The sequence below is a fragment of the Hemibagrus wyckioides genome, unplaced genomic scaffold (assembly GCF_019097595.1).
Source record: "Hemibagrus wyckioides isolate EC202008001 unplaced genomic scaffold, SWU_Hwy_1.0 Contig1, whole genome shotgun sequence".
Taxonomy (NCBI): domain Eukaryota; kingdom Metazoa; phylum Chordata; class Actinopteri; order Siluriformes; family Bagridae; genus Hemibagrus; species Hemibagrus wyckioides.
In genome coordinates this window covers 797,561-820,207 of record NW_026690769.1, presented here as the reverse complement: position 1 = coordinate 820,207, position 22,647 = coordinate 797,561, and the positions used below count along the sequence as shown (strand labels likewise).

The 22,647-nt window shown below is 37.4% G+C and overlaps 3 non-coding genes across 3 annotated transcripts; all 3 read left to right on the top strand.

Moving 5' to 3' along the window:
• Positions 1-8,193: 8,193 nt before the first annotated feature.
• trnal-uag (transfer RNA leucine (anticodon UAG)) lies at positions 8,194-8,275 on the top strand. Its single transcript has one exon. It is a non-coding gene; the product is annotated as a tRNA-Leu (tRNA).
• A 3,474-nt stretch (positions 8,276-11,749) lies between these two features.
• trnal-uag (transfer RNA leucine (anticodon UAG)) lies at positions 11,750-11,831 on the top strand. The gene has a single exon. It is a non-coding gene; the product is annotated as a tRNA-Leu (tRNA).
• Positions 11,832-12,439: 608 nt separating this feature from the next.
• trnas-gcu (transfer RNA serine (anticodon GCU)) lies at positions 12,440-12,521 on the top strand. Its single transcript has one exon. It is a non-coding gene; the product is annotated as a tRNA-Ser (tRNA).
• The last annotated feature ends 10,126 nt before the right edge of the window (positions 12,522-22,647 follow it).

The window sequence follows — 22,647 nt, the reverse complement described above, 5'->3', positions numbered from 1 at the left end:
GGGCGCCAGAGCACAGTAATATAGAGCAGAGTCTGATACAGCAGCAGAGGAGATGATCAGATCCACTTTCTTATCTTTAAGTGTAGCATTCATTCTTGGGGGACGGTTATCACTTAGAGCTCCATATTGGTGAATATAAAGAAGGAACTCAGGTTTAGATTTTGGATATTGTCTGTACCAGTGCAGAGAGAATCCTGTAGCACTTGTTTCATATTCACAGGACAGAGTAACATCATCACCTTCATCTACAACTTCATGGGTGAAAAGTGGCTTTATTGAATCTGCCATGGAGTCACCTGTCATAGAGAAGAGAACATAAAGTTTAACACAATCAAGCCAGAATTACACACAGAAATCATGCTTTCTGTAACACCAGACAATTAATAAACAATACATAATATCTAAACTAACAAAAGGTGTTAACTCACCTAGTGAAAGCCACAGACACATGAATATAACAGTGAACATGATGACTGGTTTTAGCTGAATGAAAAAGCTCTTTCTGTACTCTAATATATTAACATGATAAATGTTCAGGAAGCTCCACCCCCCAGCATCACATGACAGTGTCTCCAGTGTTGATGACAGAGAAACATCCTGGCTTTACATTAAGCCTTGTTTGGGAAACTGTGCTGAAACTCTTTACATAATAAACAATCAAAAACTGACAGCAGGAAAAAATAATACTAATAATTAAAATGAGTAAATATTTGATTTTATTATTGTTTATATTTTATAAGTGGTGTCTGGACAATAAGGTATTTGAAAGCATGTTTATTAAATAGGATTACATTTTCATGGGGTGGTATTTTATTATGTGAGGAACAAACCAGGCTCTTTTCATTCTGTTATCTATTATTCTTTATTGTCATTTAACTCATTGCTTAATAAAACCGCTGTGTAAAACTAGTTGACTTGATCTCATATCTGCTGATTGGTCATTTAAACATGAAACTGTGTTTATAAAGAAAGGGTAAAGTTTCTTATCCTATGATGAGAGAATCTGTCCAGAGCCCATTTTATTCAATGCAGCTGTAATGTGCTTGTCCTTGCTGGAGACAAATATATTACAAATATAAGACAAACATTTTTAATGAAATTGTATGTAATAACTGCAAATTCTACATATAGGTCTAGCACTATGTATGTAGGATTGAACAACAGATAGAGTCTATATTATTTTGCAAAGAATTATGTATAATCACAGAAGTCTACATATTTGGGCATGTGAGCAGGGTTCTAGTATTTGGCCCACAATAAGATAACTCACTACACCATCTTCTAACATCTCTAGTGCATTGGTTTTAACTTAGAGTGTGTTTAGTAAAGTGAGAGTAAACTGAATATCTGCACTTTAATCCATTCATTAATTTCAGCTCCAATATTTCACAGCATACAGTTACATTAACCATAATAATATTTGATTTTCTGTCTCAGATGTCTCCAAATGTAGCTCTGCCCACTCATATTTATTCATATTTATTACATTCTGCAATGTAATATTTCACTCATCTACTACACCATTAGCACAGCCTAGAATGAAAAAAAAACTACAGCTTTAAACCTTGTGGAACCAAGCCCCAGATCCACCCTGAAAAATCCCCAACCTTGCTATGAGGTGGAGGAGGACAGAAAACTGATACAGGACTTCGTTGCATGGTGTGACTGTAACCATCTGCACCTCAACACAACAAAGACCATGGAGATGGTGGTGGACTTCAGGAGGCCCAGTCCTCAACTGGAACCTGTGACCATCAACAGTGACTGTGTGGAGTTTGTCAAGACCTACAAATACCTTGGAGTACAGCTGGATGATCAAATGAACTGGACTGCCAACACAGACACTCTGTGCAGGAGAGGACAGAGCCGCCTGGACTTCCTTAGAAGGCTGGCGTCCTTTAACATCTGCAGATAGATAGATAGATAGATAGATAGATAGATAGATAGATAGATAGATAGATAGATAGATAGATAGATAGATAGATAGATAGATAGATAGATAGATAGATAGATAGATAGATAGATAGATAGACAGATAGATAGATAGATAGATAAATTTGCACAGGACTCATAAACATGCTGTTTTTGCACATACCCAGTTTTTGTACATCACCTCATTATGTCTGTACTTTCAGAATCATGTTTTTCCACAATACTTATCTCATATACCTTTAAATCTCTGTGTTTAGTATTTTTTGTTATATTTATTTTATTATAGGTTTTTTTTATATTTTGTTATATATTTGTTATATTTTTTGTTATATTTTGTACCCTTAAATTCAGGTATTTTGTATTTTTGTTATATTTGTAGCTTATTTTATTTATTACCTCATTACCTGTGGTTATGGATACTGCTGGAAGCGTAAATTTAAATCTATCAGACAGTATATGATCACATAGAAACACACTCAACCCTGACCTGTAGCTGCAGCCTAATAAATGCTCATTCACTCAGAACTGAACTCCATTTAGGTTGCAGTCTCCCCTGGAGGTGTGGGTTCAAATCCCACTTCTGACACTGGTTTCTTTCCTTTGTGTTGTGATCCTGTACAGAAGTCTGTTGTATGTTGAAAGGACTCTGTCAGCTGTGGTGGTTCAAGTAGTTAAGGGTTGCTGGTTTGTTGAATGGCAGAATGGGGTTCAAGCCATGAGCAGGACCTTTAAAGTAATATATGTACTCCCACTGAAAAAAATGATATGTTAATTGTTGATTTTTTATAGTCAGATGTAAGTGTCAGGACATAAAAAGTCTTTTTGAGACATTTCAATATAAAACAATAACACAAACATGAAACAAGCTCATTTATTTGAATACCCCGCCCAACCACCATTATGTATGCAAATATATTCAGGTCACATGACCGTAAAAGCACGTGTCCGAACATGACGGACATTTCCCAAGAAAGCACAAACACGGTGAGTAAAAGTTTAATACTCAGTTAGATAGTTGAAAACATTAAATCAATAAACAAACAAAGCTAGTGGCTCGATGCACTATTTATTATTTTAAACTGTATTTATTGTACACTTTCTGGTAAGGATCCTTGATTGAAGTAAAAGAGCCGGTGATGAAGTTTTTTGTGTTTTTCACCTCATCTGTTTCATCTGTTGTAGTGTCTTGTGCTCTGAGACAGAATACTCTTTTCATATTAAACAATGGTACAGCTGCACAGGATGCTTTTTATTTCTTTTTTATGTTTTCTCTCATATATGTCTGCAGGAAATTAAGAGTTCCCCTATGGATTAATCCTTCTACACTTGTCCTCGCACTCCTCCACCTTCTCTCTGTATGTAAACTCAATATTTTGCTGATGAGACTCAACACTGTATTGTCATCAGCATACTTGAAGATATGATTCATGCTGTGTTTTAAAGAAGATTTGTGCTTCAGCAAAGTTTTTATGATATTCAGACAGATTGATCAGTTTACAATTCATACCCAAGAACCGTGGAAACCAAAAACTTGTAAAGATTAGAAACTTTCCCTTCAGGGGTCGCCACAGCGAATCATCTCTGTCCACCTATCCCTATCTTTTGCATCTTCAACAATTGCACCCACTAGCTTCATATCCTCATTTATTACATCTGACGATTCTCATGATTAAATTTGGCAATGTTTTACGCCGGATGCCCTTCCTGATGCAACCCTTTTTATTTATCTGGGACCGGCACAGAAGTCACTGGACTGTGACCCCCATGGCTAGATTAATATGTTATCACCATAAAGCTTTAAAATTGCTCCACCCCACAGCATCACATGACTGATTGTTGATTATTAAGGCTTAATGAAGCTTAAGTTAATGCTCAGCTGCAATAGTTAAATATGACAAATAAAACTTTTTACTGTATTTGTTCTTATAACAGTTTAGTATTTCTTCTCTGAAATTATCTTAGGCACTAAGAGTAACCAGGGCAGGGGTTAGGATATTATATCAGCAGTATGTATGATAGAAGAACAAGTAAACTCTATGTCACAAAGGTTTTACTGTGAAAAGTAGCTTCCATCATCTCAAAGAATGTGAGCAGGTTGTGTGGTGCTCTAGTTCTAGACCCACAATAAGATAAGTGACTGTGCCATCTTGTGTTCACTGAAGAGAAAAACCTTAACACACTAATAAATAGTTTTTTAATTTAGCAATTTAAAATCTCTCTCTCTCTCTCTCTCTCTCTCTCTCTCTCTCTGTCACACACACACACACACACACATTTTCATGAAAAAAAGGGATTTAAAGGTCAGACACACTTCAGCAGGTAAAAGATAGTGTAGTGTGTGAACATTATCTGTGAATGAGCATGTAGTGAACACACCCCTATTACACCAATAAACTTATCACATGCAATTACAATTCTGTAGTATGAAAGGTTCAGTGACAACAGCCTATGCAAGATTATAAAGTAAATAAAAGATTTAAACATTGCTTGGTGAAATATGTTTATGGCTTGTTAAAGTTGGGCTGTCAAAATACTTAAAATAAACCCCAGAATTAAGCCAAAGGGATATCTGTCATGTTTTCCCTGAGAGCCACACATATGCTCTGGATTAATAATTTAATATATAATATAAAATTATATATAAATATATAAATATACCTTATATTTAAATTTCATTTACAAGACATCTGCAGTGTAATTACTCCAGACAGAACAGAGAGGATCATGAGTCCACTGGCATTGTGGAATTCTGCTATGAGGATTGACCTGAGCCTTGTCTTTAGTGCACTTGTTATCAGTCAATATGGAATTGTACCATGAGGATAGAAATCTTTCTTTATTATAACAATGACACAACACCACACTACAAGAAAACACTTTAAGCAGAAGGATTTTAACAGTGTGATAGCACAGTGACACAGCAGGTCGTGTTGCTGCATCACAGCTTCAGGATCTCCAGTTTGATGATGAGTTCAGGTTAGTGTCAGTTTGTGTGCAGTTTTGCATCACCTCCAAAAAACATGAGAGTAATAAATTTACTAATAAATTCACTATGTGTAAATAAGTATGTGAAAGGGTTTGTGTATGGAGCTCTGCAAAGGACTGACATCCCATTCAGTGTGTTTCCTACCTCATGTGTGGGACGGACTCCACATCAACCATGATCCTGATCAGTAGAGAGAAAGAGAGAATCCCCCAAAAGGACATGTAACTTTCTCTAAATCATTGGCAAAACTTCTTTCAATATAACAAAACTGTGTGAAAGTCTTTGTACAGTGCAGCTGGATTTCCTGTCACTGTGGGCCTCAGAGCACAGTAGTATAGAGCAGAGTCTGATACAGCAGCAGAGGAGATGATCAGATCCACTTGTTTAGTTTTATCATCAACTTTAGCAGACATTCTTGGGTCATTGTTGGAAATTAGATTTCCTTTTTGGTCAACAATAAGAAGGAACTCAGGTGTAGATTTTGGATATTGTCTGTACCAGTGCAGATCGTCTGAAGTACTACTTTTTTTGTAGCTGCAGGACAGAGTAACATCATCACCTTCATCTACAGCTTTATGAGGGAAATCTGGCTCTATTGAATCTGCCATGGAGTCACCTGTCATAGAGAAGAGAACATAATGTTTTTAAACTTTAAATAATCAACAGGAAATACTTAAGTCAGACCCACACTCTGCATTTTCACACTGCATCACCACACAGACTAATATTTAATATAATATAGTTAATATTTCTGTAATAACAAAAAGTCAATGTTAACTCACCTAGTGAAATCCACAGATACATGAATATAACAGTGAACATGATGACTGGTCTTAGCTCAGTGAAAATAGTGGAGATCTTTCTGTAATCTAATATGTTAACACCATAAAGCTTCAAAATTGCTCCACCCCACAGCATCACATGACAGTGTCACCAATGTTGTTGTCAGATTGTTGATTCTTACTGAAACATCCTGGCTTTACATTCAGCCTCATATGGGGAACCTGTCCAGAGGACATTTAAGTAAACTCATACTGAAAGTAGGAAATTAATGTATTTATGTTATTTTACATATGTCAGTGATATCTGTAATTTAGAGAAAGTTTGTGTAAACACCAGCAGCAGATAAATGTTAGAAACACTAAGTGGAAGAGAATATGATTTATTTTAGAATGAGGAAGAAATGAGTATTTTCCCTTGGTAATTAAGGTTGAATTAATCCCTTATTTCTCAGCTCTAACAGTTAAATCTGAAAAATAAAACTTTCCTGTACTCACAGTAGCATCAGAAGAAGAGAAAGAAGAATAAAGGCACATTCACATATAAGTTTCTACTTTTTAATGTTTCTGACACAGCAGGTGTCAAAGAAATGACATTAGATGATTATTTATTCTTATGACAGTTTAGTGTTAAGTGGACAGTTGTGTTGTTTAATCAGAATGGTATCTCTGAAATTAGCTTAGGCACTAAGAGTAACCAGGGCAGGGGTTAGGATATTATATCAGCAGTATGTATGATAGAAGAACAAGTATACTCTATGTCTCAGAGAATGTGAGCAGGTTGTGTGGTGCTCTGGTTCTAGGCCAACATTAAGATAAGTGACTGCGCCATCTTGTGTTCACTGAAGAGAAAAACCTTAACACCAAAAAAATTGTTTTTTAACTTACCAAATATGTGCAGAAATATAATTGAAAAAAAAAAATTGTTTCTCTCTCTCTCTCTCTTTCACACACACACACACACACACACACACACACACAGCCATTTGCTCACCCATTCACACCTAGCGGCAATTTAACATTATCAATCAATCTACTTAGACTAGCTTTATTTAGATATTACTTCAAACTTGTTGCAAAATATACACTAATAATATTAAAAATTAGATGATTGTTCAGTAAGTGGCAATATACAGTATCTCACAAAAGTGAGTACACCCCTCACATTTTTGTAAATATATGGCAACCTGTAGCTCTGGTGAACTCCATGCCCAAGAGGGTTAAGGCAATGCTGGAAAATAATGGTGGCCACACAAAATATTGACACTTTGGGCCCAATTTGGACATTTCCACTTACGGGTGTATTCACTTTTGTTGCCAACGGTTTAGACATTAATGGCTGTGTGTTGAGTTATTTTGAGGGGACAGCAAATTTACACTGTTATACAGGCTGTACACTCACTACTTTACATTGTAGCAGAGTGTCGTTTCTTCAGTGTTGTCACATGAAAAGATATAATAAAATATTTACAAAATAGGTGATTGTGTACTCACTTTTGTGAGATACTGTATGTCCATGTGTCCATACAGCCCCTAAAACATCAGGCATGTGTGGCTTGGGGTGCAGTCAGAATTCTAATTCATCCCAAAAGTGTTGAGTGGGTTTGAGTTCAGGGCTGTGTGCAGGTAACTCATTTTATTCCACACCAAACTTGTAATAAACATCTTCACTGAGCTGGAACATGTTTTTGTAAGAATATAAAAACATCCTATACAATTGTGCAGCAGTTTGGAGAATGCCCACATACTGGTGTGATGGTTAGGTGTCCACAAATATAGCCATATTGTACATATTCAGGACTTTGTTAGAATTAGTATTGTTGTAATAATGTTGTAATAATTGGCTGTGCATGTCAATAAAGAAACATATGTAAAAATATGTTAATATAAATACTGAACCCTTCTCAATATCTCAGTACCTCAGGTTATGGACTCTCCTTTCATACATATGCATACTTGTACCCTTTTTTAAAGGGCTACTGCAATATAAGCAGAACATTCATAAAGCTGCAAAAAAATGTTCTCAGTTATATATTTGCTTGAAATCTAATTTGTGCAAAGCCAATATTAAGTTATAACTTGTACTCAATTCACAGACAGATTAAAGTGCACAGTAGAATTGCACATTTTATTAGGTGGAATGTGTGTGTGTGTGTGTGTTCAGTGATTGTTTGCAGTCTGAATGGCCCAGGGGAAGAAGCTGTTTGTAAGTCTGGTGGTGTGAGACTTTGTTGACCTGAAGTGCCACCCAGATGGCAACAGGTCAAACAAGTGATGAGCAGGATGTGAGGAGTCTCCTGTGATGGCCTTGATTTTGCTGAGGCAGCAGGACCTGGACATGTCATCCAGGGAGGGCAGAGGGCAGCTGATGATTTTTTGAGCTGTTTTTCACCCTCTGCACAGTTTGTCTGTCCTCATCTGTGCAGCCTGTGTACCACACACCCAGACAGTATGTCAGTGTGCTCTCCACAGAGGTCTATAAGTATTGAGCCATTGGGTAGCGTGGCCGAGTGGTCTAAGGCACTGGATTTAGGCTCCAGTCTCTTCGGAGGTGTGGGTTCAAATCCCACTGCTGCCAGCTGAGCCTATTCAAGGCAGTGGTTGTGGGCTCTGGCACCACAAAGGCTTTACAAGGGTTGTAGCTCCTGTGCCTTCTGCAAATGTGCTTAAGAGTTGCCATTAGCTGGCTGCAAAAAAAAAATGAGCTCACACGGTACCGGAGCCCCCAGACCCAGGTGCTTCAGGATCTCCAGTTTGATGATGAGTTCAGGTTAGTGTCAGTTTGTGTGCAGTTTTGCATCACCTCCAAAAAACATGAGAGTAATAAATTTACTAATAAATTCACTATGTGTAAATAAGTATGTGAAAGGGTTTGTGTATGGAGCTCTGCAAAGGACTGACATCCCATTCAGTGTGTTTCCTACCTCATGTGTGGGACGGACTCCACATCAACCATGATCCTGATCAGTAGAGAGAAAGAGAGAATCCCCCAAAAGGACATGTAACTTTCTCTAAATCATTGGCAAAACTTCTTTCAATATAACAAAACTGTGTGAAAGTCTTTGTACAGTGCAGCTGGATTTCCTGTCACTGTGGGCCTCAGAGCACAGTAGTATAGAGCAGAGTCTGATACAGCAGCAGAGGAGATGATCAGATCCACTTGTTTAGTTTTATCATCAACTTTAGCAGACATTCTTGGGTCATTGTTGGAAATTAGATTTCCTTTTTGGTCAACAATAAGAAGGAACTCAGGTGTAGATTTTGGATATTGTCTGTACCAGTGCAGATCGTCTGAAGTACTACTTTTTTTGTAGCTGCAGGACAGAGTAACATCATCACCTTCATCTACAGCTTTATGAGGGAAATCTGGCTCTATTGAATCTGCCATGGAGTCACCTGTCATAGAGAAGAGAACATAATGTTTTTAAACTTTAAATAATCAACAGGAAATACTTAAGTCAGACCCACACTCTGCATTTTCACACTGCATCACCACACAGACTAATATTTAATATAATATAGTTAATATTTCTGTAATAACAAAAAGTCAATGTTAACTCACCTAGTGAAATCCACAGATACATGAATATAACAGTGAACATGATGACTGGTCTTAGCTCAGTGAAAATAGTGGAGATCTTTCTGTAATCTAATATGTTAACACCATAAAGCTTCAAAATTGCTCCACCCCACAGCATCACATGACAGTGTCACCAATGTTGTTGTCAGATTGTTGATTCTTACTGAAACATCCTGGCTTTACATTCAGCCTCATATGGGGAACCTGTCCAGAGGACATTTAAGTAAACTCATACTGAAAGTAGGAAATTAATGTATTTATGTTATTTTACATATGTCAGTGATATCTGTAATTTAGAGAAAGTTTGTGTAAACACCAGCAGCAGATAAATGTTAGAAACACTAAGTGGAAGAGAATATGATTTATTTTAGAATGAGGAAGAAATGAGTATTTTCCCTTGGTAATTAAGGTTGAATTAATCCCTTATTTCTCAGCTCTAACAGTTAAATCTGAAAAATAAAACTTTCCTGTACTCACAGTAGCATCAGAAGAAGAGAAAGAAGAATAAAGGCACATTCACATATAAGTTTCTACTTTTTAATGTTTCTGACACAGCAGGTGTCAAAGAAATGACATTAGATGATTATTTATTCTTATGACAGTTTAGTGTTAAGTGGACAGTTGTGTTGTTTAATCAGAATGGTATCTCTGAAATTAGCTTAGGCACTAAGAGTAACCAGGGCAGGGGTTAGGATATTATATCAGCAGTATGTATGATAGAAGAACAAGTATACTCTATGTCTCAGAGAATGTGAGCAGGTTGTGTGGTGCTCTGGTTCTAGGCCAACATTAAGATAAGTGACTGCGCCATCTTGTGTTCACTGAAGAGAAAAACCTTAACACCAAAAAAATTGTTTTTTAACTTACCAAATATGTGCAGAAATATAATTGAAAAAAAAAAATTGTTTCTCTCTCTCTCTCTCTTTCACACACACACACACACACACACACACACACAGCCATTTGCTCACCCATTCACACCTAGCGGCAATTTAACATTATCAATCAATCTACTTAGACTAGCTTTATTTAGATATTACTTCAAACTTGTTGCAAAATATACACTAATAATATTAAAAATTAGATGATTGTTCAGTAAGTGGCAATATACAGTATCTCACAAAAGTGAGTACACCCCTCACATTTTTGTAAATATATGGCAACCTGTAGCTCTGGTGAACTCCATGCCCAAGAGGGTTAAGGCAATGCTGGAAAATAATGGTGGCCACACAAAATATTGACACTTTGGGCCCAATTTGGACATTTCCACTTACGGGTGTATTCACTTTTGTTGCCAACGGTTTAGACATTAATGGCTGTGTGTTGAGTTATTTTGAGGGGACAGCAAATTTACACTGTTATACAGGCTGTACACTCACTACTTTACATTGTAGCAGAGTGTCGTTTCTTCAGTGTTGTCACATGAAAAGATATAATAAAATATTTACAAAACTGTGAGGGGTGTACTCACTTTTGTGAGATACTGTATGTCCATGTGTCCATACAGCCCTAAAACATCAGGCATGTGTGGCTTGGGGTGCAGTCAGAATTCTAATTCATCCCAAAAGTGTTGAGTGGGTTTGAGTTCAGGGCTGTGTGCAGGTAACTCATTTTATTCCACACCAAACTTGTAATAAACATCTTCACTGAGCTGGAACATGTTTTTGTAAGAATATAAAAACATCCTATACAATTGTGCAGCAGTTTGGAGAATGCCCACATACTGGTGTGATGGTTAGGTGTCCACAAATATAGCCATATTGTACATATTCAGGACTTTGTTAGAATTAGTATTGTTGTAATAATGTTGTAATAATTGGCTGTGCATGTCAATAAAGAAACATATGTAAAAATATGTTAATATAAATACTGAACCCTTCTCAATATCTCAGTACCTCAGGTTATGGACTCTCCTTTCATACATATGCATACTTGTACCCTTTTTTAAAGGGCTACTGCAATATAAGCAGAACATTCATAAAGCTGCAAAAAAATGTTCTCAGTTATATATTTGCTTGAAATCTAATTTGTGCAAAGCCAATATTAAGTTATAACTTGTACTCAATTCACAGACAGATTAAAGTGCACAGTAGAATTGCACATTTTATTAGGTGGAATGTGTGTGTGTGTGTGTGTTCAGTGATTGTTTGCAGTCTGAATGGCCCAGGGGAAGAAGCTGTTTGTAAGTCTGGTGGTGTGAGACTTTGTTGACCTGAAGTGCCACCCAGATGGCAACAGGTCAAACAAGTGATGAGCAGGATGTGAGGAGTCTCCTGTGATGGCCTTGATTTTGCTGAGGCAGCAGGACCTGGACATGTCATCCAGGGAGGGCAGAGGGCAGCTGATGATTTTTTGAGCTGTTTTTCACCCTCTGCACAGTTTGTCTGTCCTCATCTGTGCAGCCTGTGTACCACACACCCAGACAGTATGTCAGTGTGCTCTCCACAGAGGTCTATAAGTATTGAGCCATTGGGTAGCGTGGCCGAGTGGTCTAAGGCACTGGATTTAGGCTCCAGTCTCTTCGGAGGTGTGGGTTCAAATCCCACTGCTGCCAGCTGAGCCTATTCAAGGCAGTGGTTGTGGGCTCTGGCACCACAAAGGCTTTACAAGGGTTGTAGCTCCTGTGCCTTCTGCAAATGTGCTTAAGAGTTGCCATTAGCTGGCTGCAAAAAAAAAATGAGCTCACACGGTACCGGAGCCCCCAGACCCAGGTGCTGAAATAGCTCCCAGGGTTTGGCAACTGGTGTCAACGCCGGCTGCTCCGTTTCACACCTTGCTTTTTCAAACAGCAAGTCCAAACAACCACAGAACGGAACGCAAAACACGGTTTCCGCGTGTGAGCCGCATCAGTCGTGCCCTTACCATGGTTACGAGCTACCAACAAAACTTCAACCAAATTCTACCAAGAATAAAAAATCGACATAAGAAGTGGTGGCCAAGAGGTTTGGGCAATGGAGTGCAAGTGCCAGGTGCACTGAGGTGTAAGGTCATGTGGGTGACCTAGGATGCCAAGAGGTTAAGGAAACAGACTGCTAATGTACGTGGGATGGGCTCCAGTTGCTTTGGGAACAGGCTTGTTTAAACGTGTTGGGTTATGGCGCTCCTCTATGGAATTGTTGCGGTCTCTGTGGACATTTGGTGGTGGGTGCCACAACTGCGCCTGACGAGGTGGCCGAGAGGTTAAGGCGATGGACTGCTAATCCATTGTGCTCTGCACGCGTGGGTTCGAATCCCATCCTCGTCGCTTGTGTGCCCTTTAACCTCCTCTTTACCACAACTCTTGCATGCGCAATGCGTCGGAGTGCTAGAGGGGATCGAGAAAAGCTAGCCCTGGGTCTAGGTGTTTCGCAACCGTGGGCTATATTTCCATGTTGGTTGGACACAGATGCTGTAAGGCTGACGGGTTGCCACTGGAGATCCATGCAGATCAATGCAGTGCACAGTCCCGAAGACAGCGGCCCGGATCGTGCACCTTTATATATCTCATCAAAACCAGATGAAATATCTAATTGGTCTAGATTAACTGAGTGTGTTAAAGATATTAGAGATTGGATGACCGATAATTTCCTATTATTAAACTCTGACAAAACGGAGATATTACTTATTGGCCCAAAAACTAGTACACAGAAGCTCTCACAATTCAGCTTGCACCTAGAAGGATGCACTGTTACTACTAGCTCAACAGTGAAAGACCTGGGTGTAATATTAGACAGCAACTTATCCTTTGAAAACCATATTTACAATATCACAAAAACAGCCTTCTTCCATCTTAGAAATATTGCCAAGCTTAGGAACATTTTATCTGTATCTGATGCAGAAAAGCTAGATCATGCATTCATGACCTCCAGACTGGACTACTGTAATGCATTACTAGGTGGTTGTCCTGCATCTTCAATAAACAAGCTACAGTTAGTCCAGAATGCAGCCGCCAGAGTTCTTAACAGATCAAGAAAATATGATCATATAACCCCAATATTATCATCCCTGCACTGGCTACCTGTTAAGTTTAGAATTGACTATAAACTAGCTCTACTCACATACAAGGCTCTAAATGGTTTAGCTCCCACCTATCTATCCAGTCTCCTAACACGTTACAATCCACCACGCTCTTTAAGATCACAAAATTCTGGACTTCTAATAGTTCCCAGAATATCAAAGTCCACAAAAGGAGGTAGAGCGTTTTCGTATTTAGCTCCAAAACTCTGGAATAGTCTTCCTGACTGTGTTCGGGGCTCAGACACAGTCTCCCAGTTTAAATGTACACTAAAGACTTATCTCTTTAGCCAGGCATACATCTAACACTTCCCATAACCTTGCACTCCAGTACATCTGATTAAATGCACATTCAGCTAGTACTGCTAATATTATGAATAGCAGCTACGCTAATGCTGTTCCATTGTTTCCTTTCTTCTACCCATCCCGAGGCATACAGAGACTGTGCCGGCTCCAGTGGCATCCGGAGATGGACCAGCTCCAGCCGGGTTCTGCTTGTGAGGATTGGGATATTCAAGCAGCGCCATGGACAACAACCTCCTTATTGATTCACATAACACTATACACATGCTGTATCTGCATCACACAATTGTCACCCAAATGAGGATGGGTTCCCTTTTGAGTCTGGTTCCTCTCAAGGTTTCTTCCTCATACCATCTAAGGGAGTTTTCCTTGCCACAGTCGCCTCAGTCACCTCAGGCTTGCTCACTTGGGATAACATCTAGGACTGTTTGTCTGTTTGTCTGTTCATATGTTTGTTGTTTTCTTATGTGGTTTCTCATGTAAAGCTGCTTTGAGACAATGTTCTTTGTTAAAAGCGCTATACAAATAAAATTGAATTGAATTGAATTGATTGCAACAGACTGGGATGCAAGTTCATATCAGCAAACCTTGTCAACAAGAGCCTAAGCCTTTCAAACCTTTCCTGGGTTTGGATTTTGATTCACGTCTGGTAATGGAAGCATGCGTGGTACAACCATTGCGACCGCCTGCCAGAGTGCCTCTCTTTCCAGACCTGGCAGGCCTCCCTTGACCACAGCCCCACAACCCTCCAAGTGCATGGGTAGCGTCGCCAAAAAAAACATGGTTATTAATTAATGTAATTAATTAACTGATTAAATATGATTGTGATAGTTAAATCTATTGATAAACTGATGAAAATGAATGACCTGTAACTAGAGTGAGAATCAGTGGTATGTATCTCACTATGTACAGTAAGTTGTATAGTTGATCCATTTCTGAACACAGCTCTGTGAGGATTCTGTATAATAGTGCTGTATGTGCTGAACTTTACACGTCTCTAGAAGGCCACACCCAGGAAGTGATGCAGTTTTAGTCTTATTTTGTACAGATCACTTCACACAGTGTCAGTGACAGAAATCTAGAGTCATTATGGCTGGTGTTGTATTTCAAGATTCATCATCTATACAATACTATAAGCCTTTATCTGTTTGTGTGGTTTTTAAATTATTTGTACATTTATAAATAATTATGATAATTTGCTGTGGAAAATCATAGGAAACTGATCCAGATTTAAACAAAATCTCTCATAAGTAAATTTGCTGTGTCTATAACCAAAAGGTAATTAAATTCAGTTCAATTCAATTCAGTTCACTTCATTTTTATTTGTACAGCACTTTTAACAATGGACATTGTCTCAAAGCAGCTTTACAGAAATACAGAAATTCAGAATAGAAATTACAAAGTTGAAAATTAACTTTACCCCTAATGAGCAACTCTGAGGCAACAGCGGCAAGAAAAATCTCTGTGAGACGATATGAGGAAGACTCAAATGTGAACCCATCCTCATCTGGGTGATACCAGAGAGTGTGATTATGAATAAATTACCTTCTAATTGTATATTATCAAACATTAAAAGCAGCAGAGGAGATGATCAGATCCACTTGTTTAGTTTTATCATCAACTTTAGCAGACAGACGTGGTGGCATAGGGATTTACCTCCACATGGAGTGATGAAAAAAAGGAACTCAGGTTTAGATTTTGGATGTTGTTTGTACCGTTGTAGGCTGTTTACTGAACCAGTGTCTTTGTTGCTGAAGGACAGAGTAACATCATCACCTTCATCTACAACTTGACACATGAATATAACAGTGAACATGATGAATGGTGTTAGTAAAATGACAATATTCTGAGGTCTTACTGTACTCTATTATATTAATATTTCAGAGGTTCATGTCTCCACAAAGCGTGACATTCTCCATCCCGCTCCCTGTATTCCAGAGATAGGCTCCAGGTTCGAGCTTTAATTTTCAGAGGTAATTACAGTGGGATTTGAACCTCCTTGGACCTCTGGAGAAACAAGCTTCCAAGCGAGAACCAAGCCGGCAGTGCAAGTTTCCATTAGTTTTGTCCCACCCACTCTATTCCATGTAAAACCAGGATTTGAACCCGGGACCTCTCACCCCCGAAGCAAGAATCATACCCCTAGACCAACGAGCCAGGTCATCCTGGTCAGCTTGCTGTGTGCCAATGGAGGGTCACTGTACTCTGTAACTCTCTGTGACCTTCCAGTTCATATGGACTGGGGTCCGAGTAAAAGGAACTGGGTTACACAAAGTCAAGTTAACAATAAAGCGAGGGCTCCTGTGGGATTTGAACCTTTTTGGAATGCAGACGTTAAGTGTGAACCAAGCAAGCAGCTCTTGCCATTGGGCCAAATATATCATTAATCTCGGTGGACATGAAGATCAAAATCAATTCTTGTAGAACAAGCTTGCTTTAGTATCAGGTGGAGGTTTCAGTATAGGTCAAGTTTACAGGATTGTAGCTTCTTTGCTGGAAACTGTACTGTTGCTCCAGTATAGCTTGGTGAATATTATGAGGCTTCAAGTAGTTTCTGTGATATTTGCAGTAAGTTTAAAAATGATTCCAGTTGGTAATAAAATTGAATTAGCTGGTTGCTAAAGAAACTCAGGTGGCTGGTGGGGTATGGTTTGGTAGCTGTTTCAAGGTCTCATCTGTTCGATAGGGTGACACTAGGAAGCTGTAATGGAGTCCCATGTGGTTGCTATGGATTTTAAAAAAATATTTTAGTATGATTTATGTCATTTACAGGGTTGTTACTGTAGTCTTAGATTTCTGTTCTTGGTGAACAGGAATGAAACCCCATGTGGTCTTTAGCTGTTGGAGCTCATCTACCTCAAGAATTGATTATGGAGCACTATTTCAGTAGAGCTTATTTATTTCCTGATTGTGTGATGGAAACTGTGTTTTTATTTTCCAGAGTTCTTATTCTTAGTTATACATACTTTCAGGTATCCTGTAATTCTCAAAAATATATTAAAGATCCTGCAAAGACACACATGATGAACACATTAAATCTCATGCTCAGTAAAATAAACAAACAAACAAGCAAACAAACAAACAAATAAATAAATAAAAATAAAACAAATCAGCTGCTTGTCAAAAGAGTTTACAATATCCAAATTTTCCAGCATGTGATCTTTACACTGTCATTAAGTAAATAAACCATCAAACCTGCCACTATTGTTTATGAGAACTGCACTTAATACTGCAGAGTGAGTGAACATGTGGCTTCTTCAAACACACACCTAACTTTTCTATCTGTATTTGGATTCACTTAGAATGTTTTGTCTATTCAATTCAAATAAAGTATTCATATATGGTTATATACATATATTTCTATTGGATCAATAACTCTTTTGTAGTGGTAGGCCTGCAGAGAGCAGAAAAGTTACAAAAAGAAATTAACTTTACATAATGGAGTCCTAATGGAGTTCTCTATTATCAAAGTCTTTCAGATTTAAACAGCTGTCATGTTACACAGGCATTCATAAGCTTACACAGGACCCAGAGAGCTCTGCTTTGATGGAGTCCCGATGAGAAGGAGTCCTCAGGAACCGAATCGGAGCCACGGAGGCCAGCTGTACGCCAACTGCATCCTGTTAAAAACGTAAAAAACAAAAAAATCTCTGTAATTCACTTATGGTGTTCTAGATGGCTACTTAATTTACACCTTAACACGAAGCAGGATGTAAGCCTAAACATGTCCTGTTCTCCAAAAAAGATGATGTACTGTACATTTCCTCCCGCCGCCCCATCATAAGTGCTTCTTCTCATCACAGTTTCATAATAACACATCTAACATTCTGTCACGTTCCTTACAGTAAAAACAGCTTGAGTAAAATAAAGGAAAGGTTTGTTTACCGGTTAAAAGGTTTGCATTACTCATTACGATATTTATCTTAATGATGCTACCAAGTTAATTATCCAGGCTTGCTAACAGTGTAGATAAACCAGTGTTTTTTTCACCCACACCCAGAAATAGAGGATTTTGATTTCTTTTTTTTTTTTTAAAAAGGGAGACGTAAAAATACAAAAATTTCCTTTTTAACGCCGAAACGTTAATGAACCTGTGAGTTTGTAAACTAGTTAAGCTGAGAATAAACAGACAAATATTAGCATTAGTTTGCATTATCTAGCATTAGCATTAGCTTGTGTAAATTCACCGTACATGGTGACTGATTAAAGTCTCAAAAACCTCCTGTCCCAGTCCATCATCCGAAATCTATCTAAATATTATACGGAATAATTATTAAAACCTTCACCCGAGTTCAGCAAGCTTTACACTCTATATGATATTGTGTAAATGAAATGATTAGCGAGGTTCGCTAGCTAGATAACATACATCTGTAACCAAGTCCTGTAATTTGCAGCAAACCTTTTACATTTCCCTGGACAAGCACACTCCACAACTCCTGACACTTTTTAGAGCTAAGGCATCGAAGGATGGTACCATTGGCAACCAGATGGCTAAAATATTAAAAGACTATCATGAACAAGTAAGTGGAATTCCCATTGAACATACTCAAGGGCTCTACAGGTTAAAAAAATTGTCACATTATGTTTTCAGTTGCCAGAAAAGACAAAAACATGAAGGCATTCTAAAACAGTAGTCTATACAAACAAAATAAATAAATTACACAAAGTAGTGTAGAATAACATGCAAGTAAGTGAATGATGACAATTTTTGTGTGTGGATGAACTAATCCTTAAAATGTGCTTGTGCTGTTATTAAACTGCCTAAAGGAATTTGCCTGTTATGTGGATTAGTAAGAAAGTGCCAGGTAATAACTAGTGCTGTTACATGTTGTAGCTAGGTTTGCAGTGTTAGAATGTTGTCTCATCATTAATCATGTTAATAAATTCAAAATGTTGCTTAGTTGGGAATTAAAAGTATGGTCATTTTTTGTTTTGTCTTTAAGGATCAGGATGACATCAGTGTCATTGGAACTCTTGTCCTGGCTGGACTGCCGCTTTACTTGAAGGAAGACTCGTCAGATGTTTTCAAGACACACACGGTAAGGCTCATCAGGACTACTTTCTGAAACATTTTGATCTTTTTGTCGACATCGAAAAAAATACAGCTAGAGTAGCTGTACAGTTGATCATTTCAGTAATCTTAAAGGAAAGGTTTACTCAAATGATGATTATATAATTCATTTACTCATCCTCGTGTAATTCCATTAGATTTTTGTTAAAGGTACGTTTAAATCTTTTTCTCTCCTTTTGTCTGTCCAATTAAAGGCAATCTGTATTTTCAAGCTTCAAAAATTACTTTGATTTAGACTTTACTAAAATATTAACATGGTTCAACACACACATTAAACACATTATCTAAATATAATATCTAAATTTGATGTGCATTGTTTCCTGTATGTTTATATCATTGTCATATGTAAAGCTCATACTCCAAAGTCATGAACATGATCTGCACTATTTGCAGAGGCTTGTTATGTTGTAATTATAAGGTTTAGTTCATTCTAATGGGAACCACTGGTATTAATTTTGTTTTGCCTCTTTGTTTTTTTGTTTGTATGTCTTGATTGTCCTTGAAGATGACAAGGTGATGTCTTCAAAATCCTGGGTCAGTGCTCTGATGCTGCTTTTTGGGCTGCTTTATGCCCTTCATATCAGCTACCCCAAGAAGCTGACTTTTTTTTTTTTGGTTCCTGCAACCAAGGAAAGTTAGATTTTGCTTAGTCTTTAAATCTGTTTGTGTTCAGGTAACAGATGTAATTAAGTCCAAATAACTTTTTAGCTACACAAATGGTTTGAGGAAACCGATTGCCTTAAATGGTTTGAGTTGACTGAACTCAAATTAATCAAGACTAACTTTATCAGTTTGTGTTCTGTCAACTCAAACCATTTAAGACCATCGATTTCCTCAAACCATTTAAGTAATTATATATATATATATATATACTTTACTACTTTTTTATTTATTGATTTATACCACAGAATTACCACAAACATTGTTTGTGTCTGTGGTTTTCTGATAACAGGTTGGTAAAGGAAGGATCTTTGATGTGGTTTTAGAATCTTCATTTATACTGGTTTATACGTTTTATTAATATTGACTTAAGAAATAAAGAAATGACTGGATGAATAATAAAAAACATGGTTATTAATTAATGCAACTAATTAACTCATTAAATATGATTGTAAGAATTAAAACTTTTGGTAAACTGATTAAAATGAATTACCTGTAACTAGAGTGAGAATCAGTGCATCTGACTTCACCTCTTAAACATATCTTTTGGAGTTAGAGGTCAGGGCTGTGTCTCAAAAGACACAATAACTTACAATACTTTAACCTTTCATACTAACTTTTTAAACTTTTTAACCATGAAGTTATGACATTGAAAACTCACAGCTGAAAATGTTAAATATGAATTCCACACGTTTACTTTCTTTGTTGCTTGTTTTAATCTGCTTCTGAGAGAAATTCCGTTTCCAAGCACGTCATTTAATGTGTTTGACTTCATGCAACAGTATTAAACTCATGCAATATACTGTAGGGATTAAGTTGTAATGTTTTATTTATAAGGCCATATACATCAACGTGTTTGGAGTAATGTTCGAAGCAGATAAGTTATACCTACCTTATTATTAAAACAGATGGATGTGCATGCAATGAGTCAAGTTTCATTTTTATGCACTTTTATGCATATGCATAAGTCGTTTTATTCATACCTTAATTTCACTACACACAAATAGGCCATTATTCTCAAAATATCACGAATTTAATCCCGTATTGCTACGAATCTCGTGATTTTTACGTTATTCTCATAGTGTTAACTTTATTTGCGAAATATTACTACTTTGTCACAATTTTATTTAGTTTGACTTTTTTTCTGGAATAACTACCAGTTAAATTTTGCATTATAATGACTTTAATCTGAAGAGGTTTTCCATTTTAATTTTTATCTTTGCACAGGCATCTTTAAAGTTGAACAAAAACAAGTTATGTGCAAATGGCAGGACAACACCAGCGCAATTAAGTATTTACAAAGCACATAAAATACTTCGCAGCTTTACACTCACACAGTCACGGGTAAATTTATACATATTCATTTAAAATGTAAATATTATTATATATGTATTAAAGTATTAAAATATATTCTTTAGAAACTGTGTTTATGTCTTTCAGAATTTATTGTGGATGTTTTCTCACAATCACTACATTACATGTGCAGTTAACAAATTTACTGGACACTTTTTAATGTAACGTGATAAATTACAAGCGTATTTAACAAGAGTATGAAGACTACATAGCAAACTTTGAGTGATTATACTGTATAATGTGCTCAGGCCAGAGGTGTACCATGTGCCACCTGGTGGACATTCTGTGAAGTACAACACATGCATTTAAATACCAAAGCGCCGACATCTGTATACATCAATTTAATTCAATTTTCAATTCAATTTTATTTCTAAAGCACATTTCAATTCAACCTTAGTTTGCCAAAGTGCTGTACAAAAATAAAGGGAATAAAAATAAAAAGGATGAAAGCAGGAAAACACATACACATTACAAACAATTAACAGCAGAAGAAAAGAGATGCGTTTTTAACATCGATTTGAATTCAGCTAACGTGGAAGCAGTTCTAATGGGTGATGGCAGGCTGTTCCACAGCTTAGGACCAGCTACTGCGAAGGCTCTGTCTCCCCTGCGTTACAGGCGAGACCATGGTATTCACAAAAGATGACCATCTTGGGATCTAAGTGACCGAGCAGGATTGTAAGTGGTGAGTAAATCGGAGAGATATCTTGGAGCTAAGTTGTTAAGAGCTTTATAGACAAATAACAGAATTTTGTAATCAATTCGATATCAGACTGGCAGCCAGTGCAGGGAGCGTAACATTGGTGTGATATGGTCTCGTTTGCAGCTACCCGTGTTTGCAGACACCAGAGCATGCAATGCATACCAGTTACTCTGATTTGGAATAAATTAGCCTGCATTAAGCTTTCAGTAAATGAACAATTATGCAGTGTCATGTGAGTTTAAATTGGGAGTGAGCAGAAACAAAGTAGCTTGAAGACAACTGTCATGTAACAAAGACTCTTTTTCACTGACTTTTTTCTTCTATAAGAATCCGTCATTGTTGTGATATGCTAATTAGGACATGCGGAAGTGTCACGTGACTTTCTGGCTCCTCCTGTCTCATTTTCTCATTACCTCGTTGCTGGTCTGTGTGATTGGTGTTAGATGATATATACAGTTCAAGGTGATAAATGTGGAGCCATGCCTTGTCTTTAATGCACTTCTAATTTAATTATAAATTGCACTCAAGAATAAAGGAGTGTCACCAGCAGAACTGCCTTGAGTATAACAAAACTGTGTCAGAGTTTTTGTACAGTGCAGCTGGATTTCCTGTCACTGTGGGCGCCAGAGCACAGTAATATAGTGCAGAGTCTGATACAGCAGCAGAGGAGATGATCAGATCCACTTTCTTATCTTTAAGTGTAGCATTCATTCTTGGGGGACGGTTTTCACTTAGATCTCCAGTTTTGAAAATATAAAGAAGGAACTCAGGTTTAGATTTTGGATATTGTCTGTACCAGTGCAGGGAGAATCCTGTAGAACTTGTTACATATTCACAGGACAGAGTAACATCATCACCTTCATCTACAACATTCTGAGTGGAAAGTGGCTTTATTGAATCTGCCATGGAGTCACCTGTCATAGAGAAGAGAACTTAAAGTTTTACACAATCAAGCCAGAATTACACACAGAAATCATGCTTTCTGTAACACCAGAGAATTAATAAACAATACATAATATCTAAACTAACAAAAGGTGTTAACTCACCTAGTGAAAGCCACAGACACATGAATATAACAGTGAACATGATGACTGGTTTTAGCTGAATGAAAAAGCTCTTTCTGTACTCTAATATATTACCATGATAAATGTTCAGGAAGCTCCACCCCCCAGCATCACATGACAGTGTCTCCAGTGTTGATGACAGTGAAACATCCTGGCTTTACATTAAGTCTTGTTTGGGAAACTGTGCTGAAACTCTTTACATTGTAAACAAACAAAAACTGAC